The sequence below is a fragment of the Pongo abelii genome, chromosome 10 (genome assembly GCF_028885655.2).
Source record: "Pongo abelii isolate AG06213 chromosome 10, NHGRI_mPonAbe1-v2.0_pri, whole genome shotgun sequence".
Lineage (NCBI taxonomy): Eukaryota > Metazoa > Chordata > Mammalia > Primates > Hominidae > Pongo > Pongo abelii.
Genome location: NC_071995.2, coordinates 532134 through 554261, shown reverse-complemented (window position 1 = coordinate 554261; position 22128 = coordinate 532134). Strand labels below are relative to the sequence as shown.

Below are 22128 nucleotides of genomic sequence, written 5' to 3'. Positions count from 1 at the left end.
GCGCAGGTCTCTGCTCTCTGGTCTGGGAATCTTCAGTTCAGACCACACATCCAGTCTCTAACATGTGGGGCTGTTCTCAGGTTGTGAGCCTGATGAGGAATGCACAGCGGTGTCAGGAGTGGTAGTAAAGCATTTAATAGTTTGGAATCCTAAAACTGAACACAGCCCCTCTTGTGGAAACAGAGTCCAGGTCTAAAGAGGCAACCTGGAGAACAAGCTTCTCTGATAATTTGAGACCCTACAAGCTTAAGTCCAAACTAATTATAAATCTAGAATCTTTTTTTCCTTTTTTGAGACAGAGTCTTGCTCTGTCACCAAGCCTGGAGTGCAGTGAGGCAATCATGGCTCACTGCAGCTTCTAACTCCTGGGCTCAAGTGATCCTCCCGCCTTAGCCTCCTGAGGAGCTGGTAGTACAGGCGTGCACCACCACGCCCAGGTAATTTTTAGTTTTTTTTTTGTAGAGATGGGGTCTTGCTATGTTACCCAGCTTGGTCTTGAACTCCTGGCCTCAAGTGATCCTCCCATCTTGGTCTCTCTAAGTGTTGGGACTACAGATGTAAGCCATCCCACCCGGCCTAGAATCTCTTATCATAGAAAGACAAGCTTTTGAGCTCTTCAGAAGCATGGGCCATGTAACACTCACCTTTGAGCCCTCCTTTGGCTTTAGCCTAAAAACTTCTCCTGCGCATTCTTGGCAAGAGGCCTAGCTTTCGGCCTATCTTGGCTTTGGACACACCTTCCTCACTAAGCTTAATCATTTCCAGCTTTTGACTTAAAGGAGAGGCGTGGGACTCTCCCTGTCACTTGAACACTTGGAGGCCAGTGCAAGTGCTAATTGGCCTGATTTCAATATTGTTGTGTCTCAGGGAAGAGGGAGGTCTGAGGAGAGGGACAGAGATGGAAGAACAGTCCATGAGTGGGGCAGTTGGAACACGCACCACATTTATTAAGTTCACCATCTTATTTGGGTACAGTTTGTGGCGCCCCAAAATAATTACAACAGTAACATCACAGATCACAGATTACCATAACAGACGAAATAGTGACGAAAACATCTGAAGTATCGTAAGTATCAGCAATGTGACAGACGTGGAGCAAGCACGCACGGTTGGAAATGCGGCGCTGACAGACTTGGTGCACGCAGGGCTGCCATGACCTTCAATTTGTCAACAACGCAGCATCTGTGAAGTGCATAAAGCAAAGCATGACAAAACCACGCCTGTACTGCTCCGTGATCGCTCGTAAGATGCTACATGGAGAGAGAAAATACCTTTTCTGTGCACTGACAACTACTTTTTAAAATAAATGAGCAAATTCAAGTATACCTGAGAAGAGAGAGGAATGGAGACTCAGTGGGAGGAAAGGAAGCTAGGAGGGAACACCAACAGGCAGGTTGTCGATGCTATTTATGTTTGCTCTCTACCTCTACAAATAAGAATCTGTTCACTGGACTGCAGTGTCATTGTTGAAATACCTACTTTAGTTCAGATACTATTAGTCACAATCCCATAAGATAATTTCTACTGGTCTACTCCTATCTTTCTGCAATGAGACATCGACCTTTATGACGGCTGATTAAACCACTGAGCAGGGTTTTTACATCCCATACAGCTGTACGTCTACAGGGAAAAGTACAATAATAGAAAAGTGAGAACCTTACTAAATCAACTGGTTATTCGATGTGTTAATGACCATATTTTCTGAACTCAAAATCAGGATATGTGGTCTGCCTATGGCAATAGAATGTCTGAAATAGTTCATCTCTTCTGGAAAACCAGGCCAGTTACATTGTTTGACACTGTTATCAGTTTCAAAGATCTCTATTGTCCTTAGCCTCACACATTTGCTAAAATCACTGGTCAAAGGACCAGACCGGACTGCTCTATACAACTCTATCTAACCCATGTATAGCTGGGTCAACAGAGATGTTGCTAAGACACATGGATAGCTTTAGAGGATAAAAGTTTACTCCAAAACCCTCTATCCCATGTCCTGTCTTGCCCCTAACCCCCAGCAATTTCTCCCACCACTCCCTTTTCCCTGAGCCAGCGCGTCGATCCAGGTCTAACTCCATGCTGGAGGGACATGACAGCTGGCCCAAACTATAAACAGTGGAGTAGGAAGTGGAGACAGTAATAGAACCAATGCTAGGTCAAATATATGTTGAAATTCCCCCACAAAGAGGACATAACGAGAGGGTAGAAAGCTGAGAACATGAAAGGGACTAACCCGGCCAATGAGAGAGTACTTTCCGTGGAAACAACCCGAGGGTTATGGCGAGTGCTGTTGACGGCTGAGTGAGGAGCTCACCTCTACTCACCTTTTGCTGATGAGACTGCAGTTGCTAAGTTGCTAAGAAACAGCAGTCGTTCAACCTAAATTTGTGTCCCTGATTCAGCTGAAAGAGCCTCAGTGAACCAACACATCAACAAGGTCTGGTGGGAATCAAAGAGAAAATCAAGGATATCTAAGAAGATGAGCTGATAAAAACTCTTGGGATGGGATGGATGACTCTGATCCTTACCAAAAAAAAAAAAAAAAAAAGGCAGAAAGGAAAAGAGAGACACTTTGGGGAAGGAGCCAATGCTAGGAGAAAGCTCCAGGAGGAAAGGGGAGGGAGCCTTATTGCCACTGAGCTGCATTCTGCCAGCGGTGAACATTTGAACCCTTCAGATCTGTGCGATTCTCATTTTACCTGCACGATGCTTAAATGGTTTCTGAAACGTTCTCCTAGTTGGGGTATTTGTGAAGACGACTGAGGCATAGAGAAGCTGGATTGTTTTTCTTTTGGCTTCTTGAGCATAAACTTTGATATTTAATGACCTGTGATAGCTGCCGGTATCCTAGTAATACATAAAACCCTTGAGAAGCTATTAACTGTTTAGCCTTCCCAGGTCTTAGGGGAATATGTTTTCCATCTTTCAAAGAGCCTGTTGTAGGCAATTTGTAGGGAAAGATGCAAATATTCCTTGAGTGGGCTGAGGCACTGAGCTAGGTTTCCCTGGAGTTCACCACCTTGTAAAAACAGATACAAGCTTCTCACAAAGACTGCACAGTCTGATATTTATTTTGAATTGGCTTCTTGGATCAGTTTATTAGAATTCTGATGGTTGCACGAAATGGCTTACAGTGGGAAGGAAGCTTTAAAAGAGACTTCAAAGAAGAAGCCACATGGGCAGACAACAAGCTAGATTTTCTGAGCATCTATTATGTACATCGTCAGTCCTTGGTACACACAGGTCCCGCAGGTTTCATATCCGTGGATTCAACCAATAGCGATTGAAAATATTCAGAAAAATAAAAATAAAAAACAATACAATAATAGAAAATACAAGTTAAAAATACACAGCATAACAACTATTCACAATGCTATGTAACTGCAAATGCTATTGCATTGTATTAAGTATTAGAAGTAATCTAGAGATGATTTAAAGTATATGGGAGAGGCTGGGCACAGTGCCTCATGCCTGTAATTCTAGTACTTTGAGAGGCTGAGGTGGGAGGATAGCTTAGAGCCCAGGAGTTGGCTGAGCAACATAACAGACCCCATCTTTACAACAACAACAACAATTAGCCGGCATGGTGGCTTTACAACAACAACAACAACAATTAGCCGGGCATGGTGGCACACGCCTGTGGTCCTAGAGGCTGAGGAGGGAAGACTGCTTGAGTCCCTGAGTTGGAGGCTGCAGTGAGCTATGATCACCACTGCACTCCAGCCTGGGGAACAAAATGAGACCCACAGTCTTAAAAAAATTATATGGGAGGATGTATGTAGGTTATATGCAAATACTGCACCATATTTTATATAAGGGACCTGAGTATCCTTGGATTTTGGTATCCATGGGGAATCCTGGAATCAATCCCTCGTGGATACCAAGAGACAACTGCACATAGCTGCCTTGTCTGGCTCTGAGTGGATGATCGAAGATGGGTAAGAACCACTTTCAGAGCAGAAAAATCTGGAATTGAATTACCGCCCTGCCACTTTTTAGCTTGTGACCTTTGGCAAGTTCCTTAATATCTTAAAGCCCAGTTGTTTCACCCCTCTACCCCCATAATTCAGCTGGAAAGATGAATTAGGTACATGAATAATTTCCAACACACAACAGCCCTGTAAGGTACTATTCTCCCCATTCTCCTAACGATAAAACTGAGGTTTAAAGAGTTTACATGATTTGCCCCAGATCTTAAAAGTAGCTAAACTGGGATTCAAACTAATTCTGTTTGGTTTCAAAGATCACACTCTTCCCACTACTGCCTGGTTAATCCTCATTCCAACCCTGTGAAGCCAGTATTGTGGAGCCCCACTGGTGAGGAATTGATAAGTCACGGCTGACAGTTCTGCCATGGCCGCTAATGCGTGGCTGGGCTGGAGTTCACACCCAGCCTGCCTCTCCTAGGCTTTCCCCATGGCACAGCCCTGCTTCATGCAGGAAGGATGGGTTTGATAACATGACAAGTACATAACTGAGCACTGAGCAAAGTCTCCTGGAATCCAGACGAGGAGGATCCTGGTGGTCAGGGAAGACATCATGGTGAAGTAAGTCATGAACAGGCATTTTGGGGAAGGTGGAATGGCTGGGTCTGGGAATGTAAATAAATCACTGAAATAAAATAAAATGGAAATAAAATCACTGTCCCTAAAGAGACCTAGATTTTACAGGGCCACTCCAACCCCCTCGCCTCCCACAAGACACCTGTCTTGGGTCCCTGACTGGAACCCAGAAGCTTTGTTTCTAAAATACAAGTAACATATGTTTACCTCCCTCCCCATAAATCACAGAGTACAGAAGTGTGTCAAGCAGAAGGTTATGATTCCCCTGTAATCCCTGATCTTCTCCCATGGGCTACTCCTCATCCTTTTGCTAGATGCTTCTCATTTTTCCTTTAACCTTTAAATATGGATTGCTTACCTTAGGGTCAGTCCCCAATATTTGTCTTTGCCATCAACACTGCTGCCTTGCTGATCTCAGCAGGTTTTTTGGAAAACCATCTGTACGTCGACGACTTCCCTAGCCTTAGCCTGACCACTCCCTGAACCCCCCGCTTATACAGTGAATTTTCTTACTCACTCTCTCACTTGGATATCAAAGGCAACTGAAACTTAACCTAACTCTTGATTTGTCCTCCCAAACCTGCACCTCTCCATCCTGTAAATGACAACTTCAGCCTTCCAATCACCCAGGTCAAAAATCTTCAAACTACTTGATTCCTCTCCCCATATCCAATCCCTCAGCAAGTCTCATCAGCCATATTTTCAAAAGCCATCCAAAATCTGAGGACTTCTCCCTCCTCCGTCTGCACCACTCCAGTCCTAGACATCATCGCTCTTCCAGTCCCCTTGTATCTACCCCTGCACCTATGGTCTAGTAGCCAGAGGAACCCCACCAAAATGTAAGTCAGGCCATGCCATTCCTTGCTTGGAACCTTCCAGTGACTTCCCAAATCACTCAGATACAATCCAAGATCCTTCTGATGGCCAATGAGTAACGTTTATTGGGGAAAGACCCAGTTTACACTGGTTACCCTGACAGTTATTAATGGTACCTGCTTTCACTCTCAAAAATATTCCAATTTAAACAATCAATTATATGGTTGCTCAACTAATAAGGCCTTACAGATTAAATCTCCGACCTTGTCTCCTATCTCTTTATCACCATTTCATTCCAGCTACCCTAATCTCCTTGCTGTTCTTCCAGTATGCCAGGCATGCTGTACCGGGGGCCTTTGCATGCCCTCTACCTAAAACACACTTCCCTGAGAAGGTTTCTTGCCTTTTTTACTCAGATCTCTGCTCAAATACCAGAAGCCTTTCCTGATCATCCTATCTATAATAACACTCTACCCCCAGCCTATCACTCTCTATCTTTCTCACTCTGTATTATTTTTCTCAATAGCATTTATTAACACTTGACATATTATGTGTGCATGTGTATAAAATCTATCTTCTCCCCACACATATATATTTGAATGTATGTTCCATGAAAGCAGGATTTTTGTCTACTTTTTTCATTATGCCCAGCACATAGGTACTTGTGCAACAAACAATGTTACTGATAATAATATCCATCTAGGCAGTAGGCGAAAAACTTTAGAGTCAGCTGCTAAGACATCTAGCTTAATCTCTAAGCCTTGGTATTCATCTCTGTAAAATAGCTATATTAGTAGTATTTCCCAAAAGGGGTTATGAGGATCAAATGAGAGTGTCATACGGTAAATGTTCGATAAATACGAGATGATAAAAACAATAAGAGCTAACACATTTAGCATTTACAATATGCCAGGCAGTGTCTTAAACATCTTACAAATTTATCCCTTTTAATTGTCACAAAAACCCTTTGAGGCCGGGCGCGGTGGCTCACGCCTAAAATCCCAGCACTTTGGGAGGCCGAGGAAGGCGGATCACGAGGTCAGGAGATTGAGACCATCCTGGCTAACATGGTGAAACCCCGTCTCTACTAAAATACGAAAAAAAAATTAGCCGGGTGTGGTGGTGCCCGCCTGTAGCCCCAGCTACTCAGTACTTGGGAGGCTGAGGCAGGAGAATCACTTGAACCCAGGGAGGCAGAGGTTGCAGTGAGCCGAGATTGTGCCACTGCACTCCAGCCTGGCGACAGAGTGAGACTGTCTCAAAAAACAACAACAACAACAACAACAACAACAAACCCTTTGAGGTAGGTACTATTATTTCACAGATGAGGGAATCGAACTTCAGAGAGGTTAAGTAACTTGCCACACGGCTAGTAAGTTGTGGAGCCAGGAACTCAAGGTCTTTGGTTCCAGAATTTGTGTTCTTTCTTTCTTTTCTTTTTGAGACAGAGCCTTGCTCTGTCGCCCAGGCTCAAGCGCAGTGGTGCGATTGTGGTACTTGCCTCAGCCTCCCGAGTAGCTGGGATTACAGGCTCCCATCACCAAGCCTGGCTAATTTTTGTATCTTTGGTGGAGACGAGGTTTCACCATGTTGGCCAGGCTGGTCTCGAGCTCCTGACCTCAGGTGATCTGCCCGCCTTGGCCTCCCAGAGTGCTGGGATTACAGGCGTAAGCCACCACGCCCAGCCCAGAATTTGCGTTCTTAACCACTATTCTGATTCAATTCCAAACTCTTCTTAAACATGGACCCTTTTTTGTTTCCTAGAAATCCTAAGTATTCACCACAACCAGTGATCAGACATAAATAAGAAAAAAAAGCATCTCTTCTCCTTCTCTGCCTCCCCACCATAACTAATGTTGACAGTGCAACAACCTTCTATGCTTTCCTCCTTGCTCTCATACTAACAGAATTTATTAGTCTTTTGTTTAAAAAAAAATAGGCTGGGCACGGTGGCTCACGCCTGTAATCCCAGCACTTTGGGAGGCCGAGGTGGGCAGATCACGAGGTCAGGAGATCGAGACCATCCTGGCTAACACGGTGAAACCCCGTCTCTACTAAAAATACAAAAAATTAGCCAGGTGTGGTGGCGGGCGCCTGTAGTCCCAGCTACTCGGGAGGCTGAGGCAGGAGAATGGCGTGAACCTGGGAGGCGGAGCTTTCAGTGAGCTGAGATTGTGCCACTGCACTCCAGCCTGGGGGACAGATCGAGACTCCGTCTCAAAAAAAAAACCAAAAAACAAAAAACAGACAATAACAAGTGTTGGCAAGAACCTAGATAAATTGGAACCCTCATACATGGCTGGTGAGAATGTAAAATGGTGTAGCCGATTTGGAAAAATCTGACAGTCCCTCAAAACATGGAGTTACTATTTGACCCAGCAGTTCTACTCCCAGGTATACACCCAATAGAAATGAAAGCCTCAGAGCAGCATTATTCCTAATAGTCAAAAAGCGGAAACAATGCAAATGTCCATCATCAACTATGAATGGAGAAGCAAAATGTGGTCTATCCACACAACAGAATATTACGTAGCAATAAAAAGAAATGGGCTGGGCACAAGTGGCTCACGCCTGTAATCCCCATGCTTTGGGAAACTGAGGTCAGAGGACTGCTTGAGGCCAGGAGTTAGAGATCAGCCTGGGCAACGTAGGGAGACCTTGTCTATACAAAAATGTTCGAGGCCAACGCCGTAGTGAGCTATTGTCAGAGGTGCTGGAGTAAGTCCACCTTGAATAGGGGCTGGCTAAAATAAGGCTAAGACCTGCTGGACTGCATTCCCAGCCCAGTAAGTTAAGCCATTCTTAATCACAGAATGAGATAGGAGGTATAAGATAGGAGGCATAAGATACAGGTCATAAAGACCTTGCTGATAAAACAGATTGCAGTAAAGAAGCCGGCTAAAACCCACCAAAACCAAGATGATGATAAAAGTGACCTCTGGTTGTCCTCGCTGCTACGCTCCCACCAGCGCCATGACAGTTTACAAATGCCACGGCAACAGCAGGAAGTTAACCCTATATGGTCTAAAAATGATAGGCACGAATAATCCACACCGTTTGGCATCTAATCAAGAAATAAGCATAAAATGGGCAACCAGCAGCCTTCAGGGCTGCTCTGCTTGTGGAATAGTCATTCTTTTACTCCTTTACTTTCTTAATAAATTTGCTTTCACTTTACTCCACAGATTTGCCCTTGATTCTTTGTCGGCAAAATCCAAGAATGGTGGAAGAAGGTGGAAGGTGGAAGGTGGAAGGTACCAAAAAAAAAACAAAAATTAGCCGAGTGTGGTGGCACACGCCTGTAGTTCAGCTGCTCAGGAGGCAGAGGTGGGAGACTACCTTGAGCCCGGCAGGCAGAAATTGCAGTGAGCTGCCACCGCACTCCAGCCTGGGCAACAGAGTAAGACCCTGTCTCAAAAAAAAAAAAAGAATAGGCAAATCCATAGAGACCAAAAAGAGAGTCGTGGTTCCAGTGCTGGAGGTGGGGAGAATTGGAAGTGACTGATAATGGGTGAAGTTCTTTTCTGGGGGGAGGAAAATGCTCTGGAATTAGGTAGTGGTGATGATTGCACAGCCCTGTGGATATACCAGCACCAGTGAATCAAATACTCAGATAGGCACTGAGAACCTGAGGCTGGCCAACTTATAGCCTCTACTCCTCTTTCCACTTCAACATCTGGGGCTCTCCCTTCTCCCTACTTCCCAAAGCATCTCCAATCGCTGTTTAATTGTGACCATCCCTAGAGGGCTGGCAACAGGTTTCTTTTCAAAGCAGCTCTGCAGGGTTTGCCCCGCCCCTCCCTCTCATACCCAACCCCCTCCTCTTTGTACCCAGACCGTTTACTTATTAAACCAATTAAATGACTCACATTGCACCCTTGGGCATGAGGTGGGTAAACAGCTCACAAGAGTCTGACTTGCTCTTGAAAGGGCCTGCTTCCCTCCCAGCCCAGCCAACTCCCCTGACCAGCCCTCCAGGGTCCAACCCCCCGACGGAGTGTTTCTCAGGTCACAGTAGGACGAGGATGGGGGGAGCTGCTAGCCCTTCGCATTGTGCTTTCTCACCCCAAGGAAGGCCACACCCCCTCAAAGAGTTGACACAATAGCCTTCTTATTCCCCTGCTTACAAAGCCAGCAGGCAGCTAGCTCAGCATCGCAGAAATCATCTGGAGCCCTCTTGCCCGCCCTTTGCTACATCTTACCCCTACAGCAGTACCAGCGCCATTTCTCTGGGTGCCCCGTCCCTGTCAATGCCTGCTTTGAGCTGGATGCTCTGCAGCTAACTAGGTTAGGCAACCTGGGTCCATCGCTTATCTTGCCTGAAGACCGAAGGGAATGGCTCCGATTATTTCTCCAGGCTCTAAGACCTGTGAGCTTTCAGTTCAATAAATGTGGACTGAACTCACTCGGCCATGGAAGGGAACAAAGGTATGCCAAACAAGACTCAAGGAGGACACAGTAGGTCTCGTAGGGGCGAGGGGATAATTTTGGTGAAATGCAGCAAGGGATGAAACTGGGTATATGTGGAATAGAGATGTCCTGGTCTCCTCTCTTTCTTGCTCCCACCATCCACAGCACACTTTTCTGCCCTGCTGAGCATGGCACTGGGTGGGGTCACACATTAACAAGTCTGGCAAGATCTTCCCTGGGCCATGCTTAGAATAACCCAGTTCCGCTCTCAGCACCTCCTTCCAAACACCACCTCGGAGGCATCCCTCCTGACAGTCTGGAATCCAGGAGGGAAGTGTGATTTGAGTCAGATCCTGTCCTGGAGTGGAACCACATCCTCTTGCCACCCCCCTACCCAGGCATTTCCGGCTTTGTGTATTTATAAGACTCTCTTGAACTAGGTACCAGCAAATAGGAGCAGAGACCTGATTTAGGTCAATGAAATCAGCACTTGGGAGAGTAAAGACACCCTGAGAGCAAGTTGGTATTTCTTCTCCTATTCCGTATCCGGGTTTCAGTATCATTTAAATCCCCCAGAAAGCCTCCCTCTCTTCCCATTCAGTGTTGCTTCCCAAGTTTCTCCTGCCCTGGAAATCTCCTTTTCTCCTGTCCGCGCCATGCGAATGAGTTTCCTAAAGCATAGTGGCCCCAGGCCACCTTCTAATGTTCATTTACGGTTAAGCAGTTGCATTTTGCAAAGCACTTCTCAGCTGTTAACAAGCCTGTCCATCCCCTCCTAGGCAGGATCTGAGTTCTCAAAGGGGGCTGGGGGTGGGGCAAAGGTACAGCAGTAGGTTAGTAGGTGCAGGTGTGCAGGGGTTCTTCGCCCCATCAGCCTCAGACACGTTGTCCATCATCTTTGAAGTGTTGGATGACAGGCAGTGATGGGGAAAGCAGTGTTGTCTGAGTGTGTCTGTCTTAGACACCTGCTGGGTAGGAAAAACCAGTAGAGCGCATCTCCACCTCTCCTAAGTGGGGCACCTCCCCAGCAAGGCTGTTAAAGGCATGCGCTTCTGCCCAGGCATGAGTCACACGCTGTCCTGCCAACCCCACAAGGTGCATGAGAGGAAAAGATCCTGGTTCCCTGGCTCCTTACTGAAAAATAATTGTGTATGGAAGGCCTGCTGGGGCACTTTGTAGCGTGAGACAAAGGGAGTTGTCTAGTTCTCCCTTACTTCTGCTGAAGTCCTAAGTCTGGGAGGGTCAGTCCTCAAAGTATGTTTGTAATCTCTGCTTGGGCAAGAACAGCCTGGAGCTCTGCTGGAAGGGCCTGTGCAAATCAGAGGTCAGAGGGAAAAGGTCATGGGTGAAGTGTTGAACATGGGGTTTGGAATAGCGGCAAATATTAAGTGAGAGGAATAAGGCCGATCTGAGGCTGTGCCCAATTCTGGGGGACATCTGCAGAGAACCAAGCCTCAGGTATAATTTAAACATTAAAAAGTTGTTTTATTGCTTGAGACCATGAGTTTGAGACCAGCCTGGGCAACGCAGTAAGACCCTATCTCTATAACAAATTTTTAAAAATTAGCCAGGTGTGGTGGCGCACACCTGTAGTCCCAGTCACTCAAGAGGCTGAGGTGGGAAGATTGCTTAAGCCTGGGAGTTCGAAGCTGCAGTAAGCCATGATTGCATCACTGCACTCCAGCCTGGGTGACCCGGGTAATGAAGCAAGACCCTGTCTAAAAAAAACAAAAGTAAGTTGTTTCAAAATATGCACTGGCCCTTCTGAGGTAACGGAGACACCATGAAGGATCTGGAAGCTTTCTCTTCATTAACGAATATGAATTGGATGTCCCCCTAGGGACAGGCCTGGGCTGGCGGCGCCAGCGGAAAAGACAGTAAGAGAAGACATTCTGTCTCCACTGGCTGTGGGACCTTGGGCCAAGTCATTTTTCAGATCTCTTCCAGTTATAATGGATGATCATGAGAAATTTCTTTCACAGGTTAGTATCAGTGCTCTACTCAAGCACTCCTGACAGGTGTCCACCAAGCTACTACTGAATTTCCAGGGACAGGTGTCCACCAAGCTACTACTGGATTTCCAGGGACAGGTGTCTACCAAGCCACTACTGAATTTCCAGGGACAGGTGTCCACCAAGCCACTACTGGATTTCCAGGGACAGGTGTCCACCAAGCCACTACTGGATTTCCAGGGACAGGTGTCCACCAAGCCACTACTGGATTTCCAGGGACAGGCGTCCACCAAGCTACTACTGGATTTCCAGGGACAGGTGTCCACCAAGCTACTACTGGATTTCCAGGGACAGGAATGTCCTCATGCCACAGTCACGGGCCCTACAGCTGGATGATTCATGCTGCTACCTAGTGCTTTTCTTTGGTAGGGCGTCCTAGAATAAGCCATACCCTTTTGTGAGAAAGTGCTTCCACCACAGATGTAAACTCTTGTATGTAAACACAGAGCCACTCACAGGGTATAGGGTGTGGGGTAAGGGATGTAGGGTGAAGGGCGTGGGGTGAAGGGTCGCCACAATAGCAGTGCCCCAGGTCACGTGGCTCCTTTTCTCTGAGCTCTGTCAGGTCATTTACATCCATGTTCTCTGTTCCCACAGTGTCCAAATTCCAAGACAGCGGAAGCGTCTGTCTAATCCACCAGACAGCACCCAGGCCCAGTGACACTTCCAGACGGGGGCTCTGTGCCAAGGGCAGTGTAAAATGATGGGGTAGAGCCACTCAACAGAACACTGTGGTGAGTTAAAAGGGTGTGGAAGGCCACACACACTAACCCAGAAAGGTGTTCAAAACATATAGTTATGTGAAAAAAGGTTGCCGTATATATTACAAAAGTAACACTATCAAAAAAACGCTTAACACTGTCACGGCCAGTAGGAACTTAGGGAGACCCGATGACTACAGAGGTCCTGGAACAGAAAAGGGATATCTGAAAGGAATTCAGGATACAGTATGAACTTGAGCTAATAATAACATCCGATATTGGTTCATTAATCATGACAAATGTACCGGGGCTTAATGCAAGATGCTAATAATAGAGGAAACTGGGTGTGAGCTAAGTGAGAGCTCTCCAGACTACCTTTGCAATGTTGGGTAAATGAAAAACTATTCTAAAATTAAAAATTCATTTAAAAATGCACTTGGCCGGGCACGGTGGCTCACGCCTGTAATCCCAGCACTTCGGGAGGCTGAGGCGGGCGGATCACGAGGTCAGGAGATCGAGACCATCCTGGCTAACACAGTGAAACCCCGTCTCTACTAAAGATACAAAAAATTAGCCGGGCATGGTGGTGTGTGCCTGTAGTCCCAGCTACTCGGGAGGCTGAGGCAGGAGAATGGCGTGAACCCGGGAGGTGGAGCTTGCAGTGAGCGGAGATCGCGTCACTGCACTCCAGCCTGGGCGACAGAGTGAGACTCTGTCTCAAAAAAAATAAAATCAAAAATAAATAAAAATGCACCTATAAGTATAGGAGCTTCGATGTGTATGTGTATAGGCATCACAGAGGCATAGAAAACACTTAGAAGGCATATTGAATTTTTTGTGGTGCTTACTTCTGTGAAAGCACCTTTTAATATTATATACCTTTGAATTTTAAAAAATAGAAATAAAATGTTTTTAAGTAGAAAAAAGAGAAGGAAATGAAAATATAGGAAGATAACAATTTTAAACTTCTGCCATATTTCATTGTTCCTGTGATTGAAAGAGCAGTGGGCTAGAAGTCAGGAGATCAAGGTTTTGGTCCTTGTTCTTTCACTGGCTTTGTGATCCCAGTGACCTCCTGATCCTTGGTTTTCTTAGTTATAAAATGATGATATTTAAGGACCATTGTAAGTGTTACACTCTATGATTTGACAATAAACACACACAAATGAAGAACTATTTTCCTGTTGCTAGCAGATCCATCGTGGATGCCTGAAATAATAAAGCCTGCCTAATGAATTTAAAATATTTCAGTTCCTAAAAAAAAAAAAAAAAAAATCTGAACTGCACAGAATGTTTCAGGGCCATACCTATAGGTATACCGTACCCGTGCTGTATTAGAGGGTAAAAAAAATGAGACAGACAAATCGGGTTACAATCTGATTTATAAGAAGAGTATCAGCTGATGCTTACCTGGCTCAGATCTATGCAAATGAAAGAAAACAAAAATAGATGGATGGAGTTGCAAATGGCAACTCTCCCACTTGTCACCGATCTAGGGCTCTTCACGGGAGAGGGTTTAAAATCCTTGGCGGGTTCCACAGAGCTTTGTCTCCAGCTCCTCAGTCTCCTCCCCCAACTCCTATCAACCCTAGAAGCAGGATAATTTCAGAGGCAGACCTATTCAGACCCCTATCTCTCTGCAGATAGCAATCCTGGGCCCCAGTAACATGAAACAAGGGTCTTCAGGACACTCTCCCCCATGACAATGAAGTGTGGCAGGGAGACAATACTTCATGCAGTGGGAACATTCTGAAAATGGACAGGAAAGCATGAGAAAGGCCAGAAAATGCAAAAGCCAAACTTAAGGATGGGGCAAATGTTCCCCCAGGCAAATCTCAGCAAGCGCCAATTCTTGATTTCAGGTTTCTCCAAAGCAGTTCTCCAATCCAAGAAGGATCAGGGTTCAAATGGCTGGGTAGATAGCCCTTCCTTTCCCCTCTGGGCTTAGGGAGTCCAGGGTTGGAGGCTGCAGTGGGAACAGAGGAAAGGGGGCTGCTGTAAGAGCCACTGATGCTGCTGTTAGTTCTCTGGGCGAGGTTGGCCTGGTGGTCACTGTCCCTCTGCTCTTTCACCAGCTGTTAGTTAATTCTAGGAGGAGAGTGAAGCCCCAAGTTGTCTCAAAACAGAGCTACCAAATAACTAATTAATTCACTCATTACATAGTATAGAACATCTGTTAAAACCTGTGGTGAGGCCGGGAGCGGTGGCTCATGCCTGTAATCCCAGCGCTTTGGGAGGACAAAATGGGCAGATCACAAGGTCAGGAGATTGAGACCATGTTGGCCAACATGGTGAAACCCTGTCTCTACTAAAAATACAAAAAAAATTAGCCAGGCGTGGTGGTGTGCACCTGTAATCCCAGCTACTCTGGAAGCTGAGGCAGGAGGATCGCTTGAACCCAGGAGGCGGAGGTTGCAGTGAGCCGAGATCGTGCCACTGCACTCCATCCTGGGCAACAAGAGCAAAACTCCATCTCAAAAAAAAAAAAAAAAAAAAAAAAACCTGTGGTGAATTCTTTTTAAGACTACATATTCATATAAGGGTTTTTGTGAGGGAGGGCAGAAGGGTTAAGAAAGAGACAGAAGGGTTAAGAAAGAGAAGATTGGACAACATGGTGATGATAATTAATAACAGCGTGTGGGGTTTTTTTGTTTGTTTGTTTGGCAGAATCTCACTCTGTTGCTCAGGCTGGAGCGCAGGGGTGCAATTAAAGCTCACTGCAGACTCAAATTCCTGGGCTAAAAATCAGCCAGCCATGGTAGCACGTGCTTACAGTCCCAGCTATTTGGGAGGCTGAAGTGGAAGGATGGCTTGGGCCCGGCGGGGCGGAGGTTGCAGTGAGCTGAGATCACACCACTGCGCTCCAGCCTGGGCGACAGAGTGAGACTCCATCTCAGAAAAAAAGAGTTTGGGGGTTGGGGGGTGGCTGCGGGGTGGAGAGAGGAGGCTGGATTTGAGACACATTTCATGATTGTATAGAAGTGAGAGGACTAGTGGTTTTTATATTTTACTTAAATTCTAGTGTATAGTATTGGATTTCATTTTTTCTTTCTTTTTTTTTTTTTAATAGGGTCTTGCTGTTGCCCAGGCTGGAGTGCAGTGATGCAATTTCAGCTCACTGCAGCCTCAACTTCCCAGGCTGAAGTGATCCTTCTGCCACAGCCTTCACTTTTCTTTCTTTTAAGCAATGAGCATGTGTTACTTTCACGCTTTTTTTTTTTTTTTTTTTAATTGAGACAGAGTCTCACTCTGTCTCCCAGGCTGGAGTGCCTGGCATGATCTCGGCTCACTGTAACCTCTGTCTCCGAGGTTCAAGCGATTCTCCTGCCTCAGCCTCCCAAGTAGCTGGGACTACAGGCGCGTGCCAGCACACCCGGCTAATTTTTGTATTTTTAGTAGAGATGGGGTTTCACCATGTTGGTCAGGCTGGTCTCGAACTCCTGACCTCAGGTAATCCACCCACCTCAGCCACCCAAAATGCTGGGATTACAGGCGTGAGCCACCATGCCCAGCCACTTTTACACTTTTAAGAAGAAGGCAGTAGGTGGTCAACAGTGTCAAATGCTGCCAGCTGAATGGGAGGCAGCTGTTCAGAGATCAGTGGATCGGGGAACTGAGGTCCACCCAGGTTCACACACCTTAAATGACTTGCTCTGGTCATCACGAGCTTATCTGTATGGTAAACAGTAAGAAAGGAAGAGCAGGGCTTGGCTGTTAGGAGTGCAGGTGGGGGTGGAGGAGCAAAGCTGACTTTGGCATCTTTCATCCAGCAAGCAACAAGTTCCTTAAAGACATTAATTCACTGCTCCACACAGCAAGGAGGCGTTGAGCAGTGAGCCTGAGGTTCATTTTACAGGTCAGAAATCTGAGATGCAGACAGGAAAAATGCTTTGTGCAAGAGCCTGCGGAGGATTTGACAGCTGATCGCAGAGAACTCACAGCTCCCAGGAAACATGGGCTTTGAGGAGGGAGGTGGCTGTCAACAGAGTGAGAAAGAGGCTGTGTGAGTGGCAGCCACGGCTTGGTGGCTGGGGCAGAGTTGAGATTGTGAGGTGTGGTCACTGAGCGGATAGGTGTGTTGGTGAGAGAACAGGTATGCAGGGCTGGGACTGTAAACCAGGGAGGCTGTGGTCATGTGCGTCACTGCACACACACTCACAATCCCCAGGATTTCCTTGCTGGGAAACAGGGTAGAAAACATCAGCCAGCAGCTGCAAACCCAAAACTTCCTATTATTGCCTCTGTTGAGTCACTGCATCTTGTCTAGCTACTAGTTCCTACTCAAGAACTTGTTTAGGACGGCACAGTGGCTCACACCTGTAATCCCAGCACTTCAGGAAGCCAAGACAGGAGAATAGCTTAAGCCTCGGAGTTCGAGACCAGCCTGGACAACACAAGAACCTATCTCTACAAAAAAGAAAAATAAAAAATTAGCCAGGGTAGTGGCTCATGCCTGTAGTCCCAGCTACTCTGGAGGCTGAGGTGGGAGGATTGCTTGAGCCCAGGAATTAAGGCTGCAGTGAGCTATGATCACACTACTGCACTCCAGCTTCGGCGGCAGAGCAAGGCACCCTCTCAAAAACACAAAATAAAATAAAAGAACTTGTTTAAACAAAAAGGAAAAAGTGCTCACATATGTCACTCCTCCTGAAACAATAGCAAGGGTTACTACCTTCTGCAAATCTGTGCTAAGAACACCACTCACTGCCTTCCAGATTTTAACTGCCCTTGCTTCATGTCTTTCTTGGTCTCCCTCTTCCTCAGTCTTTCTCTTAATATTTCATCTTTCACTCCTGCCTGTTTCTCCTTTCTCTTTCCAATCCCTTTGTATCTGTCTCTTAACATGTCTCTCAGCCCTGTGTCCCTACACCTCTTGCCTATCCTCATCATTTGGAACCAATGCAACACTGGGAGCAGACCCCTAAGGTTGCGATATAATATTGTACCTTCAAGGGAGGTCCCAGAGTGTATAATTAGGAGGCAACGATCGCAGCTGCCCGGCAGAAGAGGCGCTTAACTACGACAGTTGCTGCAAGTCAGAGCACCTGACGCTGAGGGCTGCAGGATGCTGGGACACAGGAAGCCCTGTCAACAGGTGGTCCACACAAGGTCAGCCAACTGGGTCCATGCCCTGGGGGGATGCAACGGAGAACACCCTCATAAACAAGTTAATCTGCCTAGCTCAGATCTCCACCTCCCGGGAAGGCAACCCAATCCTCATTCTGTGTGTCTGGTTTATCCTGAAGCCCAGCAAGAGGTTCAGGTTTGTTCTCCCCCGTCCTGTGCTCTCAGCCTTGGGAGAGGCCTAGATCCCACCTAGGAGACGGAATGAGGTCTGTGACAGAGGCAGCAGTAAAGGGCGAGGGGAAGGCCCTGCCTCAGCTGGCCCAGGCCCACTCATGGACTCACGTGAATCCATCAAGTCACCCGGTGGACTGAGCACCTGCCGTAAGGACAGTACCACCTGCACCGGTTCTGTGTGAAGACACACAGGCAGAGATGACCGACAAGAGAACAGCATGGTTCCCAGATTCCGCTCTTCATCAGGATCATCGCAGGGCACTTGGTAAAAACAATGATTCCTGGACTCCACCCAGACCTCCCGAATTAGAATTTCTAATTCTAAATGTAGAGGCATCTGTATTTAACAACCTCCCTAGGTGAGTGGCCAACTGGGCACCACCGACTTTTGGGACCCAGTGGGTCACGTCACTGTGCAATCCTCAGCCTCTAGTTCTCTGACCCCTATTTCTTTTTTCTTTTTCTTATTTTGAGACAGGGTCTCACTCTATTGCCCAGGCTGGAGTGCAGTGGCGCAAACATAGTTCACTGCAGCCTCGAACTCCTGGGCTCAAGTGATCTTCCCTCCTCAGCCTCCCGAGTAGCTGGGACAACAGGTGTGTGCCACCACACCTGGCTAATCTGATCCCTATTTCTCCAAGCCTTTGTATAAAGATAAGGTACAAAGGATGCTGTTTTCCTGTTTAGAGCGTAGAAAATAATAACAGCCTTATTTCAGTTACACACTTACTTTTCACAACAACCCTGCAAATACATTAGTTTGAGTAGTAGTATTCCTCTTTTATGGAGGAAGGAAATAAGCTGAGAGACATTGATTAAGTAATTTGTCAGTAAATACTTAGCCAAGTAAGAAGTTAAGCCAGCACAGTGGCTCACGCCTGTAATCCCAGCACTTCGGGAGGCTGAGGCGGGTGGATCACCTGAGGTCGGGAGTTCAAGACCAGCCTGGCCTATATGGTGAAACTCTGTCTCTACCAAAAGTAAAAAAATTAGCCGGGAGTGGCTGGGTATGCCTGTAATCCCAGTTACGCAGGAGGCTGAGGCTGAGGCAGGAGAATCACTTGAACCTGGGAGGCGGAGGTTGTAGTGAGCCGAGATCTTGCCACTGCACTCCAGCCTGGGTGACAAAGCGAGACCCTGTGTAAAAAAAAAAAAAAACAAAAAAAAAGTGGAGCCAGGATTCAAATTCAGAGTTATCCAGGAGTGAGTTCAAAATGCTTACAGCACCATAATACGGGCATTGACCACTGAGAATGGATGCCAGCCCTGGCCTTGAAGCACGGTCCTGGAGACACACTATAGCCAGGCATGGCCCCATTCATTGCTGGATAGTATGAAGGCCTGGTGGGTCCCGGGTTGGGGTACCCAGGGGATTAAGGGCAGTAGCTATTTACCTCCCAATACAGAAATATTTCAGTATTTCAGCACAAGTGGAATGACCGGAAGGTGTGTACCAGCTGAATGTCCATACTAGAAAGCCAAGGTTCTGCCCACTACATCATCCCGCCCAGCTCAGTTATCCTGACTCCCACCACCTGCCACTGGAGCTTTGATACACGCAGGGCTAGATTCAGCAGAAAGCCATTAGAGAAACCAAGCCACAACCACAACTGAAGGCATCAGAACCTTAGATTTGCTCCTCCCGTGAAACTCCTATTGAAACTTGCTTTCAGAACCTTTATTCAGGTTGATAAGTGAAAGATAACATTTTAAAGAGTTGCTTCTGGCTGGGGGTGGCTCATGCCTGTAATCTCAACACTTTGGGAGGCCAAGGCAGGAGGATCGCTTGAGCCCAGGAGTTTGAGGCTGCAGTGAGGTATGATTGCTCCACTGTACTCCAGCCTGGGTGACAGAGCAAGACCCCAACTCTTAAAAAAATTAAAAATAAAAAAAAAAAGCTGCTTCTCCTAAAAGTTTGTGCATCTGCTGGAGATGAAAGCCTTAAGTTAGAAGCTGTAAAATCCTAACGTTAGAGGATGCTGTGCTATCGAACAAGAGAGCAACAAGAGAATGGCCAGTAAGCCTCGGCAAGAGCAGCCCAGGGAGACAGGGCTGGGAAATGCTGGTGCTGAAAACAAGAAAAATAAAACGGCTGCCTCCTGACTTTAGCTCACTGTATTTTAGAAAAATTTGAGCCAACATTTAAAACTTGGGAAATTTCACATAAAACTCTCAATTTCTTGTTTCTCTTGAAAAGTAGGGCAAATGGGCGAAACAGGGCCTATAACCAAATGGAAAGTAAGGGCTGGAGCCAATACAGTGGCCACTCCTTTATTCATTCACTTAACAAATATTATTTTTTGAGTGCCTACCATGGGCTAGTACTGTTCTAGATAGTGAGAGCACGGGCCCTACGAGCTAGTAGATAGTGAGAGCACGGGCTCCATGGGCTGGTACTGTTCTAGATAGTGAGAGCAGGGGCCCTACGGGCTAGTAGATAGTGAGAGCACGGGCTCCACGGGCTAGGACTGTTCTAGATAGTGAGAACACGGGCTCGGACTGTTCTAGATAGTGAGAGCACGGGCTCCACGGGCCAGGACTGTTCTAGATAGTGAGAGCACGGGCTCCATGGGCCAGGACTGTTCTAGACAGTGAGAGCACGGGCTCCACGGGCCAGGACTGTTCTAGACAGTGACAGCACGGGCTCCACGGGCTAGGACTGTTCTAGATAGTGAGAACACGGGCTCGGACTGTTCTAGATAGTGAGAGCACGGGCTCCACGGGCCAGGACTGTTCTAGATAGTGAGAGCACGGGCTCCATGGGCCAGGACTGTTCTAGACAGTGAGAGCACGGGCTCCACGGGCCAGGACTGTTCTAGACAGTGACAGCACGGGCTCCACGGGCTAGGACTGTTCTAGATAGTGAGAGCAGGGGCCCTACGGGCTAGTAGATAGTGAGAGCACGGGCTCCACGGGCTAGGACTGTTCTAGATAGTGAGAACACGGGCTCGGACTGTTCTAGATAGTGAGAGCACGGGCTCCACGGGCCAGGACTGTTCTAGATAGTGAGAGCACGGGCTCCACGGGCCAGGACTGTTCTAGACAGTGAGAGCACGGGCTCCACGGGCCAGGACTGTTCTAGACAGTGAGAGCACGGGCTCCACGGGCCAGGACTGTTCTAGACAGTGAGAGCACGGGCTCCACGGGCCAGGACTGTTCTAGACAGTGAGAGCACGGGCTCCACGGGCTAGGACTGTTCTAGATAGTGAGAGCAGGGGCTCCACGGCCTAGTAGATAGTGAGAGCACAGGCTCCACAGGCTAAGACTGTTCTAGATAGAGCATGAGCTCCACGGGCTAGTACTGTTCTACATAGTGAGACCACAGGCACCACGGGCTAGTACTGTTCTAGATAGTGAGAGCAGGGGCTCCACGGCCTAGTAGATAGTGAGAGCACAGGCTCCACAGGCTAAGACTGTTCTAGATAGAGCATGAGCTCCACGGGCTAGTACTGTTCTACATAGTGAGACCACAGGCACCACGGGCTAGTACTGTTCTAGATAGTGAGAGCACGGGCACCACAGGCTAGGACTGTTCTAGATAGAGCACGGGCACCACAGGCTGGTACTGTTCTACATAGTGAGAGCACGGGCTCCACAGGCTAGTACTGTTCTAGATAGTGAGAGCATGGACACCACGGGCTAGGACTGTTTTAGATAGTGAGAGCACGGGCTCTCCCCTTGCACCACAGTCCTCATACCTCACACAGAGTATGTGTTCGCACTTATATCTGCTTCTTTGACTGGAGCTACCTGCATGGATCTTAAGTTTCTGATCGCCCTAAATTAAATACACAAAGGTGAGAGTGACCACAGCCAGGTAGCCAATTTCCACGATTCCACCTGCTCACCAGCTCAAACTTCCTGAAGGGACAGAACCAATCCCTAAAAGCCCCTCTATCCTCCCCCAGAACTCTCATCTCAAATTATACATTATGAAGGGCTCTGGGCCCTGCTCTAGAATACCCCACCAGATTTTGTGTCCTCTCTGTATGCTAAAGCTCCACTATCCTGTCCCCAGAGCCACCAACTTGCCATTCATCACTGGATTTCCCAATTCTACTGTCCAGCTGACACCATCATGGAGATTCTTTCCAGGGTAGGGCAATGGAAACTGTGAGGCCACAGCCTGCTGGCTTTGGACGCTCCAGCCCTCTACCATGCATGAGAATGGTGCTCTCTGACCCATGGTAAACACCCTTGGCTGTCCAGCGTGCTGGAAGGAACCTCTTAAAGACAGATGCAGGAACATCCAAAAAGACAAAGTTATAAACGCTGCTTTATCAAGGTAAATTCCTCCACCTTCATCTTCCAGGTCTTCCACCAGCTAGT

The 22128-nt window shown here is 47.2% G+C and overlaps 1 protein-coding gene and 1 long non-coding RNA gene across 4 annotated transcripts in view; one reads left to right on the top strand and one right to left on the bottom strand.

Annotated features, from left to right (window-relative positions):
* Nucleotides 1–22128, bottom strand: part of B4GALNT3 (beta-1,4-N-acetyl-galactosaminyltransferase 3) — a 104684-nt gene that overhangs the window by 43942 nt on the left and 38614 nt on the right. The gene's annotated exons all lie outside the window — the stretch shown is intronic.
* The window catches only part of LOC129049021 (uncharacterized), a 28081-nt gene continuing 15470 nt past the window's right edge, over nt 9518–22128 (top strand). Inside the window, exons 1-2 of the long non-coding RNA XR_008511771.1 lie at nt 9518–9803; nt 12395–12531. This is a non-coding gene — a long non-coding RNA (uncharacterized LOC129049021). The remainder of the gene's footprint in view (nt 9804–12394; nt 12532–22128) is intronic.